Source organism: Octodon degus, unplaced genomic scaffold (assembly GCF_000260255.1).
Source record: "Octodon degus isolate 3935 unplaced genomic scaffold, OctDeg1.0 scaffold00016, whole genome shotgun sequence".
Lineage (NCBI taxonomy): Eukaryota > Metazoa > Chordata > Mammalia > Rodentia > Octodontidae > Octodon > Octodon degus.
Genome location: NW_004524592.1, coordinates 4,149,562 through 4,160,169, shown reverse-complemented (window position 1 = coordinate 4,160,169; position 10,608 = coordinate 4,149,562). Strand labels below are relative to the sequence as shown.

General features: G+C 35.4%; 1 protein-coding gene across 4 annotated transcripts in view; it reads right to left on the bottom strand.

Moving 5' to 3' along the window:
* Positions 1-10,608, bottom strand: part of Erbb4 (erb-b2 receptor tyrosine kinase 4) — a 1,229,537-nt gene that overhangs the window by 1,078,476 nt on the left and 140,453 nt on the right. The window lies entirely within an intron of this gene.

Here is a 10,608-nt window from a genome sequence, read left to right as displayed (position 1 = left end):
AAAAAAAAAAAAAAAAAAAACAGATATCCCAAATTCAATCCAAAAATGGGCATCTGTCATGAATACAAACTTCTCAGAAGAAGAAATATAAGTAGCAAATAAATATGTAAAACAATGTTCAACACAACTAGTCACTCGAGAGATGTAAATTAAAACAATACTGACATTCCTTCTTGCCCCAGGAACAACGACGACTGTCAAGAAATCATACAATATCAAACACTGGAGGAACTGTGGGGAAAAAAATTGCACAATTTCAAACTACTGGGAAAAAGTACAACCGTGTAGCACTAAAGGGGCCTTCAGAATGTACATGTTTTGTATAATAAATATATTGGAAATTTGCACAGTCAATTCATCCTTCATTGTTGGAGGGAATGTAGACCAGAGTTATCACTGTGGAAATCAGTGTGGAGTATCCTCAAAAGCTATGGTTGGAGGTCTCACTTGATCCAGGTATTCTCCTGCTGTGTATTATCCAAGAAGAACTGAAAACATTATTTCATAGTCCTATGTGTGCACTATGTTCCTAGCAGCTCAATTTGTAATATGTAGAACTTGGAAATATCCCAAATGCCCATCAAGTGAAGAATGGATAAAAAAGATGTGGTATTTTTATGCAATGGAGTACTACACAGCCATAAAGAAGGTTAAGCTGGAGACTGTTACAGGTAAATGAAGAGACCATACTCATAAGTGAAATAAACCAGACGCACATGTGTTAACATCATATTGTCTCCCTAATGTGAGAAGCTGAAGGACTGTATAAAATGCAAAATAGTTATTGTGAGATGGAAAGAAACTTCAAACACAATAAGAAACTCGAATGAGGGAATGGTGAAAAGAAGGAAACAAAAGTAAAACATATAGTTAAGATAGTTATACTACTAGGACCAGGGAGATAGCTCAGTAGAATAAGCGCTTGCCTGGCAAGTGCAAGGTCTCGAGTTCAATCTCCAGCAAAGCAAAAAAAAAAAAAAAAGATAGTTATACTACTAATTTCTCTTAGCTTATTGAAAATAAAGGTTTGTACTAATATTGTTTAGACAGTTAAATGCCAATATTTTGCTTTGTAAGTAACTAATTTCAAGATAATAATATGCAATATATTGATCATTTTTGCTCCATCATCTTGTTTGGAAAGTTTGTTGTATTTTTTTGTCTTAGAAATAAAAAAGAAAGCAAAATTAAAAAAAAAAACCTACTAAAACTGTACCCATCATGTCCTTGTTAACAGTCTCCATAAGCAATTCTGAAAAAAATTCAGCCCCTAAGCTAAACTATCCTAGGAGTAAAATAATTTACTCACCTATTATTTTGTTCAATGAGTCAGCATATGTGCATTTTGCTCTCTTTAGATTTGCTAAACACTCCCCTTGGTGCTGGGGATCTGTAGTGAACAAAATAAAAACTGTCTATGAAGATAACCTTCTACTGTACACTATAATAATTATATTTGTGATTTTCCTAATTATCATTTATCAAAAATATATTTTGCTCTTGTCATTGTACTAGAATTTAGCACAATTTGTCTAATGAAATAACATTAAGTGCTCAACTTGAAAAACCCACAACCAAGAATTTTACAGGAGAAAATGGAGACTTAACTAACACAATTAAAAGGGTCCACTGCCTCATATGTGCATCTCTTGCTCTAAGTGACCCTGTCTTATTCCAGAGCTGGGCTCCTGGTCCTGCTATTGTTGCAGGCAGCTGAGTTAGACAGAAATATTATAGGCAGTCAGACAGGGCCAGGCCCTCAAGGAGACAAGATGGAAGACAAGGTGACTTTGCAACTTGGAAGAGACAGACACTCCCATATGGGCCACACCTGAAGACCAAGACAAAAAGAGGAAGCACAGCTACATACTTCCCTAGGGATTGGCATTAGGGATTGATATCATAAATAGTATCAATCAACTTGAAAGAGCCCAAATGAGTCACTAGCCCAACCCCCAACAGGAAGAGACCCTGTTCCGTATTCATGCCCACTTGCTACATGACTGCTTTCCCATTTGATACTGGATTTAATCAGTTTTACCTGAGCAATGGTTCTTGCAATCCCATTGGTTGACCATAGTTTTGTCCCACCTCCTGCCCACCTAAGGGAGTTCCCATTCTCTCCACCTTAGCCCCGCATGGTTTTACACTGTAAGAATCCCTAGAAGAGACAGCTTCCAGGGGAAATACCCGCTCGGGCCCCCCTTCCTGTCCCTCTCTCCAGACAGGAGCTTTCTTTCTCTCAGTAAATATATTCTGCTCATAACCTCCGTTTGTTCCTAAAATTCATTCTTCAGTTTTAGAGAACACAAACTCGTGCAGGTCAGGTCCAGAGATCGTTTTTCTCTAAGTCATTTGGAGGCTCCCTATATGGTTTGGAGGTCACCCACCTGAGACCAGTTTTTCTCCCTGTATCACTATGATACCTATTTGTAAAGATAAAGGAATAGTTGTGCTCACCAAGGAAGTAGAGAGGCCTAAAGCCATTATATTACTCCCTGCTTAATAATGTAATGACCAAGATGAAAAGGCTAGAAAGCAAATTTGTTACTTGAAAGTAAAAAAAGAAAAAAAAAAGATAATGTAGTCTTAAATTGCTAGTTCATCTGCAAGTCATAATGTAACACCCCAGAAATTTTCATTTAAAACATATTTCCCGCAGGGACCACAGTTCAATCCCATGCTTGCCATGCTGACCCTACCCCCAGGGTGCACTAAGAGGGCAACTGAGACTGGGAGTGGCATGGTGGCCCCTGCCCTTAATCCCAGCGCTTGGGAGGCAAAACAGGAGGAGAACTACAAGTCCAATCTACACAGTGAGACCCTGTACTAAAATATATTCAAAAAAAGAAACAAATATATTTCACATGTAGTCACACTGCAATGAAAGGTATTTTCATTGTCACTGATTTTATTAAGGACTTGGGCAGGAACTCAAGGATTACTACTTAAAGCATCAGGTAAAATTGTCTAAGTCCATTAAAATGGGTTAAAATATTCTAAACATCAAATTTTACTTTTGTGTTATTGTTTTTGAAAATGAAATTTTTCCCACTTGTCTGTAGGAAAATTTGGACATGGGCAGAGAGAGAGAAAAAAGAATCAATGTAGATAGTATTTGTAAACAAATCTGCTAAAACAACGTATGTAAAATACGTTTTATTTTTCATGAATATGATTCAAGTACCACTACTGACCCAAATGTTAAAAAGGAAACCTATGCTGTGTCCACCATCATCTAATGAGGATGAGAGTGTGTAATTCACTAAGAGGGAAGATGGCATTACCTCGTACATGTACAGTTTTCTTCAAATAGATTTAGAAATAACTTATTTAGGACACTCGTGGAAAGAAAGTGTATTTTCTTAACTTCTTTACTGTGGCTGGATGTTTTCCAAAAGTTCTTTTTTCTTCTTTTCTTTTTCTTGAGTGGGTTTTCTGGTTTTCATTTTTTTTTTTTAAATTCTTATTAGGAATTAAACTCACAGCCTTGCACTCATCAGACAAATGCTGTGCCACTGAGCTATATTCCCAGCCCCTCTTTTCTTTTCCTTTTCTCTTCTTTTCTTTCCTTTTCTTTACTGAATAAGCAAATTTTAACTAAAATAAGGTTCATCTATGCTTTATTGAAAAAAACTTTCATTTGCTTTCAAATTCAATTTTAACAGATGAACTATTTAGACCTTCAGCATTGTAAGTTCTCATACATATCCCCAACAAAATTAAAATTTATAAAATTCTAAGTATAATTTTATAAAATTATAGATTCATCAGTCTCACTTTATAGCACTGCTAATATAAAACATTTATATCTTAGTATTTTATCCTATTTCATAGGCTCCCTCAAATAAGAAAAACTATAAAATAAGCAAGATGGCATAGCTTTTACCTACTTATAATAATTGACTTGAAATATATTCACTGTCTTTACAGTGATTTCTGATTTGCAATGAACTGGCTTTATTATTATTTGTGGCGGGCTGAGGAGATAGCTCGGCAGCATAAGCACCTGCCTGGCAAGTGCAAAGTCTCAAATTTGATCCCTTGTACCACACGCCATGCTGCCCAAAACTGGGGGTGGTGGAACCGGGTGTGGTGGCCCACCCCTGGAATCCCAGCACTGGGGAGGCTGAGACAACAGGATCATTACAAGTCTGAACTGTGCAGTGAGACCCTGTATCAACAACAAATAAATACATACATACATACATACATACATACATACATAGATAGCTGAAGTCCTATTAAAAAAAAAGAAAGAAAGAAAAGACAAATCTGTTTTTACTAAACCCCATTCAGGTTTATTGTGAATCACTCAACGGTCTGTCTTCAGCTCCTCTATAGAAATCTCAGCCCCTGAAATTATGGAGCCAGGTCTCAATGATACAACAATAACTTGAAAATGTCTCCTCTTGAATGAAATAAGATCGATTTGTGGAAAAAATACCTCAGGAAAATGGCAGGAAGAATGTAATACAGAAAAGAATGAAAGTCAAGAGGGCTTTCTCAAAATCTAAGAAAGAAAAGGCAGAGCAGAAAGAGACAAATTCTGGAGATGACTTAAATTTTTATGCCTCAGTACATTCAATGGCTTCTCTGCCGAGATGCACTTGGTAATGAAACTCGATGAGTAACACAGATACACAGAACTCACAGTACAGCAAATAGAAGCATTATTTGAGTACAGAGACAGTTTATAAATAAAGATTGCATTTGATAAAAGCCTAAGGTAATCCAAAGAGTAAGGTACTGATCATCTCTTAAAATCCAGCTCAAATACTTTTCTTATGAATCCCTTCTTCCTCTCTGCTTACCCTTCTGTGCAATAATCACATCATTATCTTCTGTATTTTATACATTTTATATTGTCTACACATCTACGTCATGCTCTGGTTTCCCTTCAGATCATATAAATCTTTCACCTTTTGCACATCTATGTCAGTACGCCTCTGGTTTCTTTAGTGTTGTAACTATATTCTTTACCTCCCTAGGCTTTAAGAAGGTCAGCAACACTACCATTTTCTCAAAAACTTTTTAACATAAGAGTATCTTGTTCTTTCTACTTGGAAAGACTTCACTAACGAGGCAAACTGGATGGGACTCCAGGGATAATTTCAGGGATTGTATGAGTTAACTGGAGAAGACAAAACTATGGAACTACATGTAACACTAAGTATTACGAAAATCTGAAAGTAAGGCTCACAAAGATGTGGTCTGGGTTTGACTTGCCAATATTTTCTCTTTGAACAGCAGATGGAACTACAATTAGAATCCATGATGTAGGATGTCAGAAAGGGAAAAAGAAACAATGAAATAAGTGGATATTTTTAAAGGTCTGAGCAGGAATTGCTTAGATGTAGACAGAGGGTAATGATAGCACGTTTGCTTTAGTGAGGAAAGCAGAGAGTAAGTGGAGATTAAATAAACAGAACCCAAGGAATACTCAAGTGAATGAAAACCTTATTAGTCTGTAAATTGATTAATTTATCTTTTGTCACTCACTATGCAATAATTTGTAGTTCGATATGCTCAAAATAGGAATCACTGCATTTATTTTAGAATGTTACAAAAATTTTTATTTTGTATATCAATCGTTATGTTGGGCTGTAGAAAATTTGTTTAAAATAATTTTAATACAATCCTTAAGTAAATGATAAAACCAATTGCAAAGATACTTATGGAGGTACATCAGTTACCATCCTGAACTGTAATTAAAAAAATTCACTAGAACTAACAATGAATAGTTAATTCAGAAAAGTAAAGTTGTACTTTTCAGACAAGTAACAGTTTATGCATCGTACATATTTAGGAAGGATTGTGAAGGACAAGAGATGTATAGTTTGAGAGGATAACAAAACCAGTGGGTGAAAGTTTCAAAGCTGGGCCAGGGATATAGCTCCGTGGCACACACCTGCCTGGTAGACACAAAGCCCTGAGTTCTATTCCTGATAACAAAAAACAAACAGAAAGAATACAAAACTAGGCTGTATATTAAATTATGTAGGATTTTCACAACTAGAGATTTTTGAGAAAGTGGTATGGCATAGAAAATTATATATATATATATATACAGTTCCAATGTTATATATAGTTCCAATGTCCATCCATGTGGATGTTGAGGGGGTTTCTACAATAAATTATCATTGAATCCAGCAGTCATTCAACTCTTTCCAAATCTGTGTTCTTAACTTCTATCAGTCTGGTGGAATTGCTACTGTTGCATAAAATAACCTCCACCGTGGGAAACATATCCTTATTATTAAGGCATTTTAGTTCTTCCTGTTAAGCACAAGACAAAAATGAATAGACTTAAAATGAAAAGGAATCTATAATATTTAAATGATGGAACTTAACAAAAAAAGGGGATACAGATGAATGTCCATTTTGTATCTGTGTATTCAAAGTGGTTAGGATAGATATATAGTTACATTCCCTTAATGAATAGAGGGATTTGTTCTAATGGTGTTTGTAAATAGGATATCATGTCTGCATCTTGTACAGCAATTAACCACTAGGAAGAATGTATGCAGTGTGTTAATTATTGAAACTGTCCTACCAATTTGGTTTGAAACTGTCTCATTGCTATTTGTTTCTCAGAAAAATTATGGAAAAAAATTTAAAAAATGAAATGATGGTAGTAATTAGTTTTCATTCTTCTTAAATGTATTATTTGCACAATATTAATTTTCCTACATGCAAAATAAATACCCACTTGTTTACATAGCACATAAATCTGTTAGTAGTCAAACCAACAGCATGATGGGCCAGCCCAGTTGGGCTTCCAGACACTGTGTCTTCACATTACTTCCTACTTATGTGAGAGTACAAGCTTAAGGAGTAAGATGATCATTATAAAACAATTCAGGATTAACCTTTTCATCAAAAACTAATTTTCTCATTTTAGAAATATTTCTAGGAAATACTACCCTTCTGTTTAAAATCATTCTGAAATGTTTACTTCTCTTTCTCGCTATAATCTTTTAATTTTTGTCATGACTTTAGTATAATTTCGAGGTATTTCATTCACCATCTTTTCTTTCACTTCACTATATAAGTTTTGCTATCATTGGGAAATTTTGGTATCACTCTCTGGTATTCCAACTCCACCTGCCTATAGGGAAGAATCCACATCCTTTTAAAGTGAATTGTGAACAACCAGTTTTTAAAAAGTTATGTTTAATAAATACACTCTTGTCAAAAGAAATCAAAATGTAAAATTTAAAAACATTTTTTCAGTAGTCTTACATCATAGTTTTAGAAGATTTTGACATTCATTGACTTAAACTTTGCTTTGCTTTTCATAAAATTAAAGCTCAATAGCAGAAAATTTAAAACATTGTCTCTTTTTTGCTATGTGTTCTGACTTAATTTCTTTTCTTATTGCTGAGACAAAATACTCAATATCCAAAGTTAAAGGAAGAAAGGTTTAATTAGCTTACAGTTTATCGAGGTTTCAATCCATAATTGGCTGGCTCCAAGGCAGTGTGGCACACGGCTGAGGGGCCACTGCCCATGGCAGTGGAAGACAAGGAAAGCAAGAAGAGCCAGCCAGACATGTCTCTTTCTATCCCAGTCTACTGGGGGACCACAAATTGATCACACTTCTAGATTCAGCCATCTCTGTAAAAGACTCAATGGCTGAGGCTCTGTGGGGACATCTAGACATAAACCATAGCATGCTCTAGGGGACCCTGGATTCTTTGTATAATTTGCAATTTACTGAGTTTCACTGAGAAAGTTATAGAAGCACCAGTTACCTACCAGGTACACCAGCAGCTGGGTAGCACCATGTACACACTGATAACAGACTATGCGTGGTCTCCATACCCACCACGGCAGAGTGAGAACAATGGCAATACACTATTAGCAGGCGCTGTGCTCCTGCTAAGTAGTTACAGGAAACACATTATCTTTGAGCAATGCCTCAGCAGACTGCTAGCTAGTAAATCTTATCAGCCTCTATAGATATTGGTAGCTATCCTTAACAGAAGTAGTTTCATTTTCCATTTTAATATAGTTGCAATGAATTGGAAAAATACTATTCATCTGCCCAGTATTTAGAATACTAAATGCCAAATTTTCCCACATACAAAAACTGAATCAGTTAGAATCAGGGTGCAACTGTTATTGGATTAGGCAGAGCCCTGTGTTCCTGAGCTGCACACTCTCTCCAGCAACAACTCGAGCCCACAATTCTAGTAGTGCAACTTGCTAAGACTGGCAAGGAAAACAGTAAGAGTCAACAGAGGTATAACAGTCACCGGGGCAAGATGTGGGCCAAAATGCTGTGGCTTAAGTCGTCCTTCGAATTTTTCCTTCCACTGTTAAATATACCTCTCTACCTTCTCCAAATCAGAATCTTCTTAGACGTATTTATTCTGCGATCAACAAGGCTGCCTTTGCTTAGCTACTAAACTGGAGTGTCTTTCAATTCCATTTTTCTGTTTCCTGAGGTTCCAGTCTTTATTTGTTTGTTTGCTCACTTGTTTCTTTGTGAGACAATGTCCCACTTTGTAGTTCAGGCTGGCCCTGAGTTCACTTCAAGCCCGGGCTGGCCTCGAACTTGTGGCGCTTCTCCTTTCTTAGCCTCCTGAGTGCTTGGAGTAGAGGTGTGCACCATCACACCTGGCTCCAAGATTCTGATCTTTAAACGAAAATTTTAATCCCTTCTTTAACAATAAAATACATTTATTTCTTAGCCATATTTTTCTATAAGAAAGCTCTTCAAAGACCAAGGCACTATACTTAAGCGGATCAAAATTTTAGGTAATGTAAAATGATGAAAGAAATTCACTGCCCCTTTTAAATACAACATCCAAAATATTAATTTTACAATAAGAAAATTATTTGGAGTTAACACTTTAATTGTACTCCTATTCATACACTATTATTCTCTTTCCTAGGAATAACTTATTATAATCATTTTTTTTCTTTTTTATTATAATCATTTTTAATTTTGAAAATTCAACTCCATCAGACTGCTGTAATATAACAAAACTGAATTATCACCTAGATCATTTATATCTTCTTGTTAATATATAACAATATTATTTAAGGTGTGAATTTTAGAAATTTATATCTGTAATACCCTTTTGAAATTCAAGTTCAAAGAAAATGTTTGCTACAGTAGCACTTACTATGTTAGATATTTTCTTACCTGTGCTTTTAGTTGTTTCTTTTATATATTTGCATGTTTCTCTCTATAATAACCCTGTTCTGTGTTTCACTCAAACATTATAAAACTGACAAAAACAAAGTGCTCATATTTGAGAAAATCATTATCATGAGCAACACCATACAGATGACTTAGTTTTAAAAATACACAGAATAAGAAATGACACTGCACTCAGAAATGTAATTGAGTGACAGAATACCCATTATCCTAGTAGCTTTGGGCTATGCTGACCAGCAGGAGAGGGACTGCATGAAGTGTAAGTAAAAACTAGGTGAGCTTAGATATTAACTTTAAAATTCAAACTGTGATTATTAATGTAATGGGGATGCATCAATAGAGCCAAAATAGTCACAAGTGTGCTTCTAAATATAAAAATATACATAAAATTACTATGGATATTACTGAGCGTACATATTAAAATAGAAATATTGTCATATGTAATTTTTTGAATCTAATAGAGTACATCACACAAATGGACATTAACAACTGAAAAGTCAAGGTGGAATTGGAGCATATTTGTAATTCATTTAACTGCATATTTTTTAAAAACCTATTTAAAATGGTGGCCGCCCCCTATAGAAACCAAAAGAGAAAGACAGGTAAAGGGCTAGAAAAGAACATTTCTCTTTATATAAATTATAATAACATTCTGAGATTGGCTGTGGATTTGTGGGTGTTTATTATAAGTTAATAAATATAACTAAACTGTGGGATATTAAAAAGGTAAATACTGAAATGTGGTGATAAATTCACCTGAATTCCTAAAACAAAAAAGAAAAAGGAAATAAGCCTGTTCAAAGAAATAAAGAAAATCCTGCACTTATTCCCTACTGGTATATGTGAGTGTCCTTCGCTTGGGTGTGGTTATGATTATGGTTCAACAGTACACAGCTATATGGTATTGTTTTCCCACAAAAGAACAATCTAGTAGGTAATGGTTGAAGTCTCTACAGATTCTGGGCGATAGCCCTTTGCAGAGTGGCAGTGGTGTCCTAATACGATGCAGCTGCCTTCTTCCGTGCGCTGCAGCATCTTTCACACTTCTGAAGTACCCTGCCAACAATCCTACTATTTCAACAAAAGCTCAGATCAGAAAAGAGGAGAAACTGCTGACCTAGAAAACAGAGGAAACCATGGAAGACATTTACAATATACCTTTAAAATGTTCTACTGAACTCCACAGTTGTCTTGTAAGATCTGGAAAAAAGTTTATATTTTGCTGGAGACTATTTGAGGGCCATGATAAAGGAAAGTTCAGAATAAATACAGAGATTATTCTCTAGAGTTAAACCCCCAAATGCTTAAAAATCTGACCTAAACAAGCATATTATCCAGTGACTCCAAAACCACACTACCAGCTGGGAGATAGCTCCACAGCGTAAGTGCTTGCCTGGCAAGCACAAGATCCTGAGTTTGATCACTGGCACAAAAAA